We start from the raw sequence: 17,205 nt of genomic DNA on the forward strand, positions 1-17,205 counted from the left end.
CATTGTTTTAACAATCAAATTATACACATAAAAAAATAGCATGCAAAGGGTGTATGCTATACCTTTAAAGCTCTTGTGTTTTGTTTTATCAGGTGACACTTGTCCACTCAAGCGAGGCTGTCACAGTTCTGCACAGGCTGAATAGAAAACATCCTGAAAGGGTTCTCTTTAAAAGCCTCTTCCGCTCAGGTTCAATCTCTGAAACTACCTCCTGTAATGTTTGCCTACGTCAAACCAACCAGCCACAGTGCAACTACACTGACCTCCGTACAGGCGACCCTTGGTTCTGCTACAAGCCAAAGAAACTGAGCTGTGATGACAGGATTAACCACATGAGAGATGGATTCAATGTAAGACTCAAGGACAAAGAGGAGAAGCTTTTCCAAAGGTGAGGGAGCACAGCAGTAGAGAAGTTGCATCTAGTTTTACATTTAATGACTAAGTATGTAGTATGTGTCACCTGGTGGAAAATGTTGTGTTTGTAACTACAGGTGGCAAAGATTAAATCTTACGATGTTTATAGTGTAAGATAATACCTATCAAAATACTTATTCTGAACAATTAAAGTTGACACTCATCAACAAAACTATGAAGTGTATATTTTCAGTCCAAATATGGAGGCAGAGTAATTTAATAAAACTAACGTGTTACCATTTGTTAAATCATGTTTGACATTTACATAATGTAGTGTGTTTAAGAGATTCTTAATAATGGGAGTTTTTTCACCCTAGCAAAGTCAACCTGAAAGTCTTCATTCACTCTTCAGGACCGGCCAATGTCATGGTGCTGCCTCCAATGAAAGGTAAAGCACAACTTTTCTACTTCCACATTTTAAAGATATCCATGTGACCTTGAAAATAAAAATGGTTTGGTAAAAATAAATAAAACCTTCCTCTTCCTCTATATTCCAGCCAGAGCATTGGTGGAATGAAGTACTACACAATAAAAAAAATGACAATAGCTGTTTATCGCTTTGCCTTGTAGAAAAGATATCCCATATAAGGAAAAAATAAATAAACTAACCAGATTCTATCTACAAAAACTGAGATTCATTTACGCTCAAAACAAGATTTATTTTAAGTACTATTAAAGAGGACATATTATAGCCCTTTTCCACCTTTTCAAACAGTCCCCTGTGGTCTAAATGAAACAGCTGTGCTTTCGTCAAAATATAATATGAATTAAGCACCTGAGGAGGTTTGTGACCCTGTATAAACCAGCTCTCTCAGAACACTCCGTTTTGGTGTGTGTGTCTCTTTAAATGCAATGAGCCCCCCAGAGTTTTCCTGGTAGACATCAATCCTCTGTAGCAAGACTTAAAATGGCAGACCTGCGAAGACGTTTTGTTCTAGGCTGGGGATGGAGTCCATGGGTGGAGGTATCAGGGGTAGGGAGGATATTCTTTTTTTACCAGAATCCAGCTTGTGACATCACATGCTGAGAAAATTTGAAACAGCATTTTTCTGTGTTGTAAGACTTATGCAGACTACAAACATTTATTTCATATTTTGTGGGTCAGTAGACAATCAGGTTACCCAAATATATGTTCAAAAACACTGTACCCCTTTAAAAATACTAAACTAATTTAAAATCTGTAAATATTTAGCTTTCAATAATCAACATTTTCTTATAAAAGGAATTTGGTAACATTTACCTTAACCACAATAAGCATGTGCATTCGAGACATACACTGTCCTGCTGAGCACTTTAATGCATGTTTTTCTGCTGCTCAGACAAGTCCAATAAATTCACCTATCTGCACTGGAGAAAAGCTAAAACTGAGTCTTTTGTAAAAATTTGAACGAATGTTTTTTTTGTGTTAATATATGATGTTGTCTCAAGTGAAATAAGCAAGGTAAAGGATAGACCATGTTTTGGTCTTTTTATGGGATCTGTTGACAAAACATGATGAAACAATGACTTTAATAACCAAAAGCTTGATCAATATGTCTTAGGGCAACCTGAGGTCGATCAAGGCAATGGGAAGTCTGGACTCTCTGGGTATTACTACCAAGGTGTGTGGCGATCACTTGGTGGCACCAAAGTCCACCAATTCAACAACTCCTCTGCCATCAGTCAGTGTCTGAAAGGAAAGGTGGTCCACCTGTATGGAGACTCCACCCTTAGGCAGTGGTTTGAGTACTTTGATGCTTCACTTCCAGGTAGTTGATTCACAGTAATTTCAGGTGGAAGTTTATTATCTATATATCACAGCTAAACTTGTTCCTTCTGTCATACTTTCAGATGCTAAGGAGATTAACCGGAATAGTCCGAAGCAAACGGGACCTTACATGATATGGGACAATGCAAAAAAACATCTTGGTAACATACCGTGTCCATGGTCCTCCTCTTAGTTTTATCTACATTCCAACCAGTGAGCTGCATTACATTGCAAATGAAATTGATGGGTTGGTAGGTGGCACCAACACAGTTGTAGTTTTTAGCATCTGGGCCCACTTCAGCCCTTTCCCAATTGAGCTCTACATCAGACGACTTCAGAGCATCCGCAGGGCGGTGATTCGTCTGTTGAACAGGGCTCCAGAGACGCTGGTGGTCATCAGGACTGCAAACCTCAGAGGTTTAACACCTTCTGACTCGTTAAACTACAGTGACTGGTACACACTACAGCGGGACAAGGTGCTCAGAGCTGTGTTCGAAGGATTTAATGTTCGACTAGTGGACGCTTGGGAGATGACTCTGGCCCACCACCTGCCTCACAACATTCACCCAGGCCGTCCTATTGTTAAGAATATGATTGACATTCTCTTGTCCTACATATGCACCAAATAGGGCTAATAGATGTGCATTTGTTCAGTGAGGGAGTTAATATGTCAATCAATTAATCTTTATTTGTATAGAGCTAATTCATACCAAATGTTATCTCAAGACAATTTACCAAATAGCAGGTTAAAGGCCTTGCTCTATCTCAAAAGACCCAGTATTAATCCATCACGAGAAGACACAAAGAAATCGCTTCCTGAAACCAGAAATACAATTTTGCATTGACTCCTGCTGCCATTTCCCTCTTCATCTGCCACAGAAAAGCTGCCTAAATCTGTTTAACATAATAACCAGGGCGGCTGTGGTAGAGTCGTCGCCTCTCAACCGGAAGGTTGAGGGTTCGATCCCCAGCAGAGCAACATGTCCAATGTGTCCTTGGGCAAGACACTTAACACTGAATTGCTCCTGCTGCTTCAGCGGCGGTGTATGAATGGGATTAGTTACTTATGATGATACTACATGACTACGACAAGGCTTTTGTCGGGGCAGAAATAGTTCTAGGAAGTGTTTGTTACGGTAACGACTGATAATTGTCATGTTAGCGGCTGCATTTCTTTTATTGTTGCTGAACTGCTGTGTTCGCCTAACTGTATGTTTTATTAACCGCTGTGCTAGCTTACCTTCAGTTAACTGCTTTCACCATCAGAACGACCAGTGTACCCGCTGCTGAATCAAAGTCCAGCCACTGGCTTTCTGGTGTGTAAGTTATAGTTACTGAACTTATCTCAGAGTTCAAGAAGGCCGAGTCACATGGCTGCCTTTGTTCTTTGTCCACCATTTTATCCCCATGTGATGTCACCACATGGCTTTTTCTCATTCTCTCACTCTAACTCTCTCTCTCACACACACACAACTACACTTTTACACCTCTTCCACAAGCCTTGCTTGATGTTTGTTTGCTTAGATTAGTTTATAATAGTTATTTTTTTTGATTAAGTTGATATTGGATTGATGTTGCTTTGTTTAAATAAATTCTGTTATAATTTTAAGAGAGCAGTTGTTTTTGATTACTGGTGTATTTACATTGTGATATAAGCTGGGTGCGAAGGCTTTGTGTACTGATTTCACGCCTTCAATTTATTAATTATTAATAATATTAGTAATAAAGTAACTAATTTGAGACTGATCTGAGTGACATTTTGGTTATATTTCCCTGATTATAGGGTGGTGCCCCAAGAGTTGATAAACATAGTTTAATGATGTTGTTATTTATATTATTAATAATTAAATATAATCATTAAAGAATATAACCAAAGTTTACTTGATACAACCCCAACACTTTCTTGAGGAAGATGATAGAGTTTTCTTCAAAATTAATCTGGCAAGAGGTCGAAAAAGAAGGATGGTTACAACAATATATCAAACAAATGGACTAATTTAAACTAATAATTCAAATATACTGCCATGATCTCTACACAAGGAAAAAAAGTTACAGGATTGCAAGGGATTTAATATGTGGATGTCAGTGGACAAAAAACCATCGACCACATCTTGACTTCACAAAGACAAGCCACTCTGCGATGTTCTTTTTATACCTAGAAATGTTACTCGCCTGTTTCCTGTTAACCTTATTAACTGTAAGATGTTCCATCAGCTGTTATTTAAAGCATTTTACAACTTTTATACTATTTTGTTGCCACTGTCCCAATTGTTTTAAACATGTCTTCACCATCAAATTTAAGTAGAATTTATTTTTAAATGGAAAATGACTTCCCCTCCCAGTCTTTTGTGGTAAATTGATGCACCGTGCTCCAGCATCTGGCAAAAATAGAAGCCTTGTGTAACTGCTTCAGATTGCTCCGGACTGGCCGAGCTGAGACAGTGGAAGCTGGTGGAATTTGGCTGTCAGATACACTCTGGCTCAGCATTGAAAAAAGTTTTTGTTACTCCCCTACAGGCCTTAGCTTTCATAGACGTCCCATTAGGGGACATTCAAATGGTTAAATGGACCAGAGTCTCACCAAATATGTGGACGAAAGTAAAAGCATCTTTTGGTTTGCAATCATGGGACTAACTTACATTGAATTTATAAAGGGTTTTACTCCCTTCCATACAGATGCAGGATTTAGGAAATGGTCAGAATATGAACTCACTAAGCTACAGCAACTCCACAGGGATAGAAGTCTAAAATTTGAACAGTTAAATAGGAATTCACACTTCCTAACACTGATTTCTTTATATATTTACAGTTCAGGACATTTTCCACTAAGCATAAAGAATGGAATAAAGTCTTGGAGCCCACTTGAATTGAGGAGTTTCTGTTTATAGCATCATAAACAGAAACATGAAACTAACTGATGTTGGGATGGTTTTGGTTACTCTTCATGAATTGATTTTCTCCCATTAAATGCTGTTCAGGCATCCTTCAGGCAAAAACTGCCTGTTTTAGATCAATCAGTTTTAGCTCATCAAACATGTTTTTCCTTTTTTACACAGGAACACTCAAAAACTCAAAGACTTTCTATTATTATATTCAAAACTTAAATTTAAATGGCTCTCTCCACCCCAATTGACATGTGAAAACTGGAAATGTGATTTTGAAAGGGGAAGAATTCTGATCGTTGTTTATGCACTACAAGATTAATAAATAAATAAACATTTTTTGCATTATAGAGTTGCATGATGTCCACTCTAGTGGACACTCCTGTAACTTCAAAATTTAAAAAACATATTCAACATTTCATGTCTTAAGAAGTCACAGTGCAGAATCAAATGTCACATTTTAAGAGTAATTAAAGTCCAACTAAATCACATTTGACCTTTTAACTGCTTAATCATGTAAACACCTGTGATTCTTTTTGGTTTATTGCATGCAGGGATGGCATCAAGTTTGTGTGCATGTCATGTATGCATTTTCCCTGCTGTCTCCAATAAGTATTTATTTAATTACTACTAACAATAAAGTATCATTAAGATGTTATCTTTCTGTGAAAATGTCATAACTTTAAACACTTACACGGAAAACACAAGTTTTCTAAGTTTGAATCTTTAAGGAATATTTATTTTTTTATTTATTTGTTAGGGACAGTGCATATGAATGAACAGCTGTAACAATTACAGCTGTAAAAATGCCAGATTATAGCAGAAGTGCTAGTTTCCATCTGTTGTCCCTAGGCAGGTAACAGAGAAAGACAAATTACAAATAAAATACAAATACAAAGGCACGAGTGACACAAGACAATAATAGAGTTTAAAGGTGGTCACAGACTTGGTTTTCTTTTATCCACTGTTTGCGGTGTGTTTTGAAGGTTGCATATGTTTGTGAGTCTCTTATTGTGAGTGGGAGAATATTCCAATATTTAGTTCCTTTGACTGACAGAACAGTTCGTCCGAATGTAGTGCGTCTGTATGGGACCTCACAGTCTCCTCGGGCTGTGGCCCTGGTGCTGATCCCACTGGCAGACTTCAGCTTTATAAAGTCCTTCAAAGGAGGAGGAGCAAGTCCGTGCAAGTTTTATATATAAAACATGCATTTTTAAAATGAACAAAATTATGAAAATTTAGTAAATTATGTTTATCTAAAACAGTGCAATGGTGAAATGAAAATGGCTTTTTGTCAAAGATTTTTATGGCCTTTTTAAAAAGAGATTGTATTGGTTTAAGTGTTGTGCCAGCAGGAAGTGACCATGTGGTTATACAGTATTCAATATGTGAAAAAATCATCAAGTGTAAAAACGTTCGAGCAGCATTGATAGTCATGAAGGATCTTACCTGTCTAAAATTGTTTATATTCAAATTTACCGTCTTTGTTAATTGTTTGATGTGTTTTTTAAATGTTAATGTTGGGTCCAATGTTAGGCCTAAATATTTCAACTCATTAGCTAGACTAAGCTCTACACCTTCCAGGTAAACACCAGACTGCTGAAGGCTGGTTGGCTGTTTGGTGACCATCATGCAGACCGTTTTCTTTGCATTTAATTGAAGACATGAATCTTTGACCCAGCTTTGCATTTGGGTCATGGCTGTTGTTAAAATTTGTGAAACTTCATGAGTATTTCTGCCCTGTGTAAAAACGGCGGTATCGTCAGCATACATTTGAATGTTTACATTTTTACACACTTCCGGAAGGTCATTTATATAAATAGTAAATAAAATAGGTTCCAAAATACTGCCTTGTGGGACCCCTGTTGGACAGTCAAGGTAAGAGGATTTGGTGCCAGAGATGGACACGCATTGTTTTCTAATTGATAAGTATGATTCAAACCAGAGTGGAGCATCCTGTGAAAAATTGTAACAAGTTAATTTTGAGATAAGAACAGTATGGTTGACGGTATCAAAAGCCTTCTTGAGGTCCAGGAATACAGAACCTACACAGGCATCAAGAAGGCTTTTGATTTTTTCAACAAAAATGCAGTTTGCAGACTCTGTAAAATGGTGATTACGAAACCCAAACTGCATCGGATGCAGGGGTGTGTGGCCACTTCCCTGCTATTTTGGAGATTACGGGTAGAATACTGATAGGTCAGTAATTTGCCATTTCTGTTTTATCACCAGATTTAAAAATTGGGGTGATAACAGCAAGCTTCCACGCTGAGGGCACTACACTTTGTTTAAAGGATAAATTAAGCAAATGTGTAATTGGTAAAATTAATTATTCTTTATACAATTTTAAAAAATGTGTGTCGAGTCCAGACACATCTTTGGATTTTGACCATTTGAGGGAGTTAATAATATTCATCACCTCTACTTCAGATATTTCCGCTATCTTAAAAGCCGCATGATTGGAATTAGGAAGGTTATATATACAGTTAGGGGGGGTAAACTGTTGTGTTATCTCGTTAACCGAATTCATAAAGTATTTGTTAATTTCAGTGGCTATAGTTGAGGGATTTTGCACAGGTACGTTAAGTTTTATTTCAAAATTATCAGTGCCATTTTTAGGTTGCCTACCAATTAGTTTATTAATATTTTGCCATATAACTTTGTTATTTCCTTTTGCATCTTCAATAATGGTCATGAAGAAATTTGCCTTCGCCCTCCGCATTGTGCTTATTACTTTATTTCTAAATGAGGTAAATCTCTGTCTGTCTGTGGTCAGACCTGATTTTAATGCTTTTTTAAGCAACATATCTCTGTCTTTCATTAGTTTTCTGCATTCTTCATCTATCCAGGGCAGTGGATTCCTTTTATTTTTTCTTTGTTTTCCCTTTCTCAGAAATGGTGACATTATTTCATTTACTTTTAAACCAAATATATCACAACCATTTTCTATATTTTCACTCATGAGAGTTTCACTCCAGTCACTCTCTTTGAGAGCTGCGTCCAGACTTGGAATTTGGTTTTGTGGAATGAACTCATGACAACTTCTAGTTGTGTATGAGTTGGGAAATCTTGTTTTTGAGAGTTTTCATGAGAACAAAATTATATTATGATCTGAGATTCCTGTTAGTAGATTGTAGTTTTTTTTTTAATTCTTTCAGGATGATTTGTAAATAATAAGTCTATTCTGGTTGAGGAACGAGGAGTTATTCTGGTGGGTCTATCTATTATTTGAGATTAAACTAAGATTAAATTGGTCAGTAATTTGCTTGAGATTTTTTCTATCCTTCTTATCATCCCAGTTAATATTCAAGTCACCCATGATAATCAACTCTTTGTCTAAGTTACAATAGTCCAGAAGAAGTTTCAGTTGATCATAAAAATCTATCTTTGCAGATGGCTTCCGGTAAATACAAATTACAATAAATGACATTTCAGATGAAAGAGAAATAGTCACACCAATACATTCAAGTCCAACTTCACTGGGCCATTCAATTTGCTGTATAAGAGAACCCCCCCACCCCTGCCCTTACCCCTGTCTCTTCTAAAGGTGTTGTATCCAGGAATATTTATTACAGCTTCTGGAGAGGAGCGAGTGAGCCATGTTTCTGTCAGTCCTAAAAAGTCAACATTAGAATTGCCTAATATATGTTGTAGTTGTTCCCGTTTTTGAGTCATGCTCCTGATGTGTCCCCCAAATAAGGCACCGGGCTTGCACTTTGGATCCCAGACTGTTTTGGCTTGATTGAGTGTTTGAAATAATTTTGTAGGGCGATGCTTTTTCATTACTGGGTTCCTCAGTTTGATATCCTTGCACTGCTGGTGGCGTGAATCTGCTAGCTGTGGTTGTAGCCCTGCTAGCTGTGGATGCAGCCCTGCTAGCTCTAGTTCTAGCCATGCTAGCTGTGGATGTAGCCCTGCTAGCTGTGGTTGTAGCCATGCTAGCTGTGGATGTAGCCCTGCTAGCTGTGGATGTAGTGCTGCTAGCTGTGGATGTAGCCCTGCTAGCTGTGGATGTAGTGCTGCTAGCTGTGGTTGTAGCCTGGCTGGCTCAGGTTGTAGCCCAGTTAGCTGTGGTTGTAGCCCAATTAGCTGTGGTTGTAGCCCAATTAGCTGTGGTTGAAGCCCGGCTGGCTGTGGTTGTATCCTGGCTGGCTGAGGTTGTAGCCCAGTTAGCTGTGGTTGTAGCCCAATTAGCTGTGGTTGTAGCCCAATTAGCTGTGGTTGTAGCCCGGCTGGCTGTGGTTGTAGCCCAGTTAGCTGTGAAGGTTTAGCATCCAGGTGGTTTAAGTTCATTGAAGGTCCAGGATTTATTTCAACATCACCAGCCAGGAGCAGTATTATCAGAAGATGTACAATTCCCAAGAAAGGTTTAGGTTTGTTCAACTGTTCATGTTTACCTGAGGGTGGCTTTGCACGTCCATTGTCCAGTAGTCTTGTTAAGAGAAGGTGTTGACTCTTCTTGGCTGGGTAGAGGACTTGGTCACTATTTTTATCCATTTTTGGTGTAAGTGTTAGGCACAAGAGTAGAGAACATGCAAAAACAGTAAAGATAAATGCAGATGGCAAAAGCCAATGTCTTTTGATGTTTGTAGTTGGCTTTTGGAGCATACACACAGAGCCTGCCAAACTGTGTGACTCCACGGCGGCCATCTTGGACTAAAGCAGTGAAATATTTGAATTAAAAATGCTCACATAAATGTTATACTATCATCTGTCCACCTTTGACAAGGCGAATAGCTGGTTAGGATTATGGGGGTGCAGCAGATGGGCATCATTTTCAAGTAGGGCCCATGCTAGTGCCCTCACCCCCCCAGCCCCTGTGTTAATTTGCAACAAAAAGATTAATGTTATCTGAGAGTACATCGAAAGAGACTGTTGTAAATAGTCTCTTGTAATCAGACTCAAAACATACAAATTCCACCTTTAAAGTGTTACCAATAATCCCAGTTCTCACCTGCAGCAGATCCATGTTTCTTAGTGTAAAGAACAACACAGTCAGAAGGAGAAGGATGACACAGGCCTTCAGAAGTTGCATTTTGGCATGGTTACTTATAAAACCTTTTAGCCAGGTGAGTCCTCTGGTACTGGATTAAAACAAAAAAAAGGGGAAACAGACTCTGTGTTAAGTTTATCATATGAATTCTTCTTGAAGTCAATTAACTCAGTCATAAAAACCTCTGAATATTTATAGTGTGTCTGAAAGACAAAGTTACCTCTCATACGTTTCTATTTAACAATCAAGAAGCAAGACATACAGTGCACTTTAGGAAATGTCTTCAAAGTGCCATACCTACGTCATGATTTTTGTGAACAAGAATGGGAAAGTGTAGGCCGAATTATCACATTTGGCTGGAAAAAAGAGAAGTACCTTCCTGTAAAACGTGCACCCATGCTGTTGGAACAAGAACTTTTGGGCTTTCTGGAGCGTGATATTGTGGGTATCTTTTTCAAGTATGTGTCAGAGTCTGAGCGAGTGATCCTTGAATCATGTCGTTTACATTTTGAAGATGTTGACCAGGAAGAACTGTTGGCAATTATGGATATTGACAACTGCCGGAGGCTTCCAACAGCAGATAACATTGAGCAAATCTTGAAGGAGCTTGCTCACCAAAAACTGATTCAGGAGCCTTCTTTTGTGATTAAACATTGGAAGAAAATGCTCAGACCTATTAGATCAGAGCTAAAAGGGATTTCAGCAATCTATGAAAAGCTACAACCGACATCACAAAAGATCATGAGATCAATTATTTACTCCAGTATCCAGAAAGCCAAGGAGAAACAAATCGTTAAGTATGTAAGCACATATCTTAGAGAGTCAGACACCCAGCACCTCTCCTTTTTCCTCAGATTTTGCACTGGATCAGACTTGTTCACAGGCAAGAGCATCACTGTCACCTTCTCACAACTTCAGGGATTTCAGAGAAGACCTGTTGCTCATACATGTGGCTGTTTCTTGGAGTTGCCAGTCAGTTATGACAGCTACCCAGAGTTTCGACATGAAATGAACAAAGTCCTAGAAGGCAGTGTGTGGGTAATGGACATTATCTAAGATAAAAAGATTTCAGCCCAAATGTGCTTGACTGACCTCAGAGGCTCAGGATTAGGTTTGAAGGTTTTCAGATGAAATTTGGGTATTAAAGTAATAACTACAGATGTTTTACCTTACTTTAGTATCACACTTTTAAAAGACCAGTGTGTAGAAATTAGTGACACCTTGTGGTGAGGTTGCTCACTGGCAACCGATAGAATACAACAAAAGAAGACACAACAATCCTTAGTTTCTGATGATTAAACAATAATAACATTTGATTTCTGACTATAAATCTCCCTAAATTCTACCTAGTGGTCCTTTAACATGCTTTCAACATTCTTCTGCTGCCACTTTTAAGTTGTTCATCATTGCTTTCAATTTAAGAAGTTTAAAGAAGTATGTTTCAATGCAGAGTACTGTGAATACCTTTATTAAGTACGATGTCTAAGATTGATGGTGTAGACTTCACCAACAAATTAGTTATTTCAGACAACATATTACGGTTATAACATAAGTTTCTTGTTCTAATGTCAAAGGTAATTTTTGATGCAAGAGAAAAATGGAGGAACTTAACCATCTGTGTTCTCTTTGACACATTTACAACTGGTGTTTTTTGAAGCTTGAAAGCATTTGTTCATCTTACTGTACCTTGGCTCCATAACACAAACACAGAACAACAAGCCTCCGTCTTGTTTTTGGGAAATCCCCACTTTAAGCTTCACTCTATTGTCGATACATTAGAGAGCTTGCATCTTGCTTTTGCAAATAATTCTAAGTTTACCTACTTATACTTTTTTTTATTGATACGACAGGGTAATGTCATTATATGTCATGTTTGCATAATCTTTTTTTGTTTTAATTTAAAAAAGATTACCTTATGATAAAAAATCTAAATGAAATATTTGTGTTATTTTCTTGGTACATTCATTATTTTGAGTTCAGAGTTTTTCCAGCACATTTATGTAAGTTATTTCTTTATAACAAAACAGGTACCTTTGATTTAATACTCCTGTCATTTCACATCTCAAGCACTATTTTTTCAGGTGCTGTTATTGTTGGTTATCGAAAGGGAGCAAGGCATTCTCAACTGTTCCATAAGCCAATAACTTTGTTACTGCTATATACTATCTGCTGTATAAGTTAGATTACATTGTAGTTAAAATAAAAACATAGCAGTTTTGTATTCTGTGAAATAGAAATGTTTTAATAAAAAAATGTTTCTACATGTGTGCATTTGCACTTTTACTCACTTCTTACAAGTAGTCAATGTCAGTTCAACAAAGAACTTTATGCATTGAACATAGTTTGTATATCTTTAACATTTCTTAGGTAACTATAATTACATTAGCATTCCTCCCAGGTCAAAACACATGTAAGTCTTTGACTGACTGGCAGCGCGACCAGTCGCAGCAGCCCCTCTCTCTCCCTCTCTCTCCTGATAGAGCGGTGTTTTCTTATTTTTCTAACTTTTCTTGACTTTTCTCCGTGTTTTACTATGGAAAAACACAATTACAGCCGTCGATTTTTACTGGACTTAAACAGTAACAGCCTTTCTGTGGAGTTATTACCCGAATCACTGAGACAACAGCTTCAAACTTTGGGACTGCTTCGCGAGCCGGTTTACCCCCCGGATTGGAGATGTAAACAGTGCGAGCGGAAACGAAAGCGAGGTAAACGTGGAGGCATAAGAGCGAGACTGGCTAAAATACCACACCGGTCCGCTCTTCCAACTCTTCTACTGGCAAATGTAAGATCTCTGGACAATAAAATGGACCATATAGAGCTACTGAGAGCTGCGCACCGCGACATGAGGGACGGCTGCGCGTACATTTTCACAGAGACATGGCTGAACGAATGCATCCCAGACTCCGCCGTTCAGCTTGAACAATTCACATGCTACCGTTCGGACAGAATCCTTATTAAAGGAGGAAAGAAGAAAGGTGGTGGAGTCTGTGTTTACATCAGTGATGCTTGGTGTCGAGATGCTGCTGTGGTATGTAAACACTGTTCACCGCTGGCGGAGTTTATGATCATAAAGTGCCGTCCTTTCTATTAACTGAGAGAGATAACAACCTTGCTGGTCGCTGTGTATATTCCCCCCACCACCAACAACGCTGATAGAATCGACGCACTTTACAACGCCATCAGTGAGCAACAGACAGCCCACCCAGACGGATTTTTCATCATCGCTGGGGATTTTAACCATGCAAATCTCAAGACGGTTTTACCCCACTTCCACCAACACGTGACCTTTCCCACAAGAGAAGGTAACATTCTGGATTTACACATCAGTTAAAGGTGCTTACAAAGCTTCACCCCTCCCCCACATCGGCCACTCTGACCATATCAGTGTCATGCTAATGCCAGCTTACAGACCCAGGGTTAAAGTCACCAAACCAGTTCTGAAGCAGGTATGTGTGTGGCCAGAGGGGTCCTCTGCTGCACTACAAGACTGCTTTGATACCACAGACTGGGAGATGTTCAAGCAGGCAGCCACCTACAACAACCACACAGACATTGAGGAGTACTCTGACACTGTTACCTCCTACATTAGCAAATGCATTGCTGATGCATGTCACCACCACCAGAACCATCACCACCCGGGCTAACCAGAAGCCATGGCTGACAGAAGAGGTACGCGGGCTACTGAGGGCCAGGAAAACCGCCTTCAGAGCTGGGGACGCAGCCTGCCTGAGAACAGCGAGGGCCAACCTGTCCCGTGGCATCAGGGAAGCCAAACGCAGCTACACACAAAAAATAACCGGACACTTCAAGGACAGCAGAGACGCGCAGAGCCTGTGGCGTGGTATCCAGACCATCACGGACTACAAACCCAAGCCACAGACCTGTGACAGCAACACCTTTCTGCTGAACGACCTCAACAGCTTCTTTGCCAGGTTTGAAGCACACAACAGCACGCCCCCACAGAAGACCACCCCCCCTCCCCACGACCATACCCTGTGCCTGACTGCAGCCAGCGTGAAGAGAACCTTCTCCAAGATCAACACCCGCAAGGCTGCAGGTCCAGACAACATTCCTGGCCGTGTGCTGAAGGACTGTGCAGAGGAGCTCAAAGATGTCTTCACGGACATTTTCAACCTTCTCTGAGTCAGGCTGTTGTTCCGTCGTGCTTCAAAGCCACCACCATCATACCCGTTCCAAAGAAGCCCTCACCATCCACTTTCAATGACTATCGACCCGTTGCACTGACCCCCATCGCCATGAAGTGCTTTGAAAGGTTAGTCATGGCCCACATCAAATCCACCTTCCCCGCCACCCTGGACCCCTACCAGTTTGCATACCGAGGTAACAGATCCACCGAGGATGCTATCTGTTCTGCTCTTCACCAAGCCCTCACCCACCTGGACACCAAAAACTCATACGTCAGAATGCTGTTCATAGACTTCAGTTCAGCATTCAACACCATCATCCCTCAGCAGCTGATCGGCAAACTGGACCAGCTGGGGCTCAGCACTTCCCGGTGCAACTGGCTGCTGGACTTCCTCAGCGAGAGGCCTCAGACAGTGCGGGTCGGCGGCAACACATCAAAAACCACCGTCATGAGCCCTGGGGCCCCCCAAGGTTGTGTGCTCAGCCCCCTGCTCTTCACGCTGCTGACCCACGACTGCGCTCCATCCTTCAGCAGCAACCACATTGTGAAGTTCGCGGACGACACAACAGTGGTTGGTCTCATCTCCAACAACGATGAGACGCACTACAGGATGGAGGTCAGCCAACTGGCCACATGGTGTAGAGACAACAACCTCTTCCTGAACGTCGACAAGACCAAGGAGGTTGTTGTCAACTTCCGGAGAGTCCCCACTCCTAAACCCCCACTGATCATCGATGGTGCTGCTGTGGAGAGAGTGAGCAGCACCAAGTTCCTGGGGGTTCACATCAGTGAGGATCTCTCCTGGACAACCAACACCACATCACTGTCCAAGAAGTCCCAGCAGCGCCTCTACTTCCTCCGCAAGCTGAAGAGAGCACGAGCCCCCCCAACCATCATGTGCTCCTTCTACAGAGGCACCATCGAGAGCATCCTGACCAGCTGCATCACTGTGTGGCTTGGGAGCTGCACTGCTGCCAACCGCAAGACCCTGCAGCACACAGTGAAGGCTGCTGAACGGATTATCGGTGTCCCACTCCCCTCTCTTCTGGACCTCTACGGTACCCGCCTCACCCGCAAAGCAACCAGCATTGTGCGTGACCCCACCCACCCCTCACACAGCCTCTTCAGCCTCCTGCCATCGGGGAGACGGTACCACAGCCTGCGGGCCGGCTCCACCAGACTGGGAAACAGCTTCTTCCACCAAGCTGTCAGGAAGCTTAACTCTCTCCCCTCTCTTCCTCCCCCCCTTCTGCCCCCACGAACACTAGATGTTGAAACCCCCTCCCGTTTGCCACCAAGAACTCTGGAATAATAACTATTTATCAATCAGTTTAATGCACACTGCACATATTGCACAAGTTACTTTTTCTTAAAATGGTATTTTATTTACCATTTTGCACAATTTAGAATTTATTACTGTAAATATTATTTATCTTATTTTTACCTCATTTTATTTTATCTATTTTACCTTATCTTTTTACCTCATTTTGGTTGTATTGCACCGCGGGTCGGAGACAAACGCAATTTCGATTCCACTGTATGTCTGGCATATTTTGAAATTGACAATAAAGTTGACTTTGACTTTGACTTTGAAGAAAACTGTTTTGTGAGAAAAACATAAAAAGGGGAATATACAAAGTGACACAGGCCTAGGAAAGTTAATCATCTAGGTCCAGTTCATTGTTGATCAGCTGCCTAAGTCTGATGTACAGGTTAACTGTTTCAAACACATCATTGGTCAAATTCAGATTATACTCTGACATTAGGTCCACACACACATCTTCATCACATGGGAAGTCCTTGAACACACACTCTTCAAGGCAGATTTGAATCTTCTCCATATCCACATGATGCAAACAATCCCTGCCTCCGCACAGTTGAGAGAATGCATGCAATATGGAGGGACGTCCATGAGGTGACCGTGAGTTGTGGACTCTGTGGTTATTCCAAGTCAGAACAACCTCATCAAGTTCTTCCTAGAAGGCACATCATATTTAGTCAGTGTATAAAATATAAGCCATTAATAATTACTGCCCTGGCTAGTAGTCCTGACCCATGGTTGTTTTTTATCTGTGAGATTTGTCCTTGCTTGTGATACAGTGGGCTCGCGCAATAATATGAATACCAGCAAATTGTAATTTTTTGTAATTTTGCACACACAACTACTGTTGCAGGCATAATATAACAGCTATCAAAATATCCAAAAACCTGTCTTTGACATCATTATGTAATGTCATTTATTATACAATTCTAAAATTATTTAATATACAGTATCTGTATATTACATGATATGAATTCATTTGATAATTACCCCAACCATCATGATTTCTTTGTTAACCACAAAACAAAAAATTTAGTATTATTTAGTCTCCATACACCATAAAGGCAATGACTATATCACACATGGTAATTTGTGTCTCTTAAAAATATAATTGGGCAATATTTGAATGTGTCACTTACCTGTATTGTTTGAAGAAAGCAAAACCAGATCAAGGACTTGTCCAAGAAGTTGTCTGAGAAGTAGCCATCTTCTCTCAGTTTGTTAAACAGGTCAATCCAAAACTGGACACACTCACTTCTCAAGGTTAACCACCATCGTTCTATCCGCTGGTTTCCAGTGCTTGGACCAAAGGTTACACTGTCTGTTTCAGCTTGGTTCTTAGAAAAATGAAAAAACTGCTGCATTTCAGCCATATGGCCATTTTCTGTCCCCAAGTCAAGTCTGATTCTGGCAGGGCAACCATCAGCATTGATCACAGCATCCATATAGTAGCCAGCGATGACCTTTGGGTCATTGTTTGTTTTGTAAGCTTCAAGCCAAATCATCTTCCTGGAAAAACCATCAATGGATCCACTGATTGCAATTCCAAATGGCTTAAGCTTGTCATAGCCATCAATATGCCAAACATAGTTTGGACCACAGCTCCACGCCTCCGCAGTTTGTTTCTTGACCTGACATCAACACCTTCACCATCAAATAACTGCAGCAATACTCAAACTGTTTCTCTGTCAGTCACAA

General features: G+C 40.3%; 1 protein-coding gene and 1 pseudogene across 1 annotated transcript in view; one reads left to right on the forward strand and one right to left on the reverse strand.

The window, feature by feature from the left end:
- LOC132956296 (NXPE family member 3-like) overlaps positions 1-3,241 on the forward strand; it is a 365,449-nt pseudogene extending 362,208 nt beyond the window's left edge.
- The window catches only part of LOC132956309 (cytidine monophosphate-N-acetylneuraminic acid hydroxylase-like), a 503,487-nt gene that overhangs the window by 323,766 nt on the left and 162,516 nt on the right, over positions 1-17,205 (reverse strand). The gene's annotated exons all lie outside the window — the stretch shown is intronic.

This window comes from Labrus mixtus, chromosome 22, assembly GCF_963584025.1.
Source record: "Labrus mixtus chromosome 22, fLabMix1.1, whole genome shotgun sequence".
Lineage (NCBI taxonomy): Eukaryota > Metazoa > Chordata > Actinopteri > Labriformes > Labridae > Labrus > Labrus mixtus.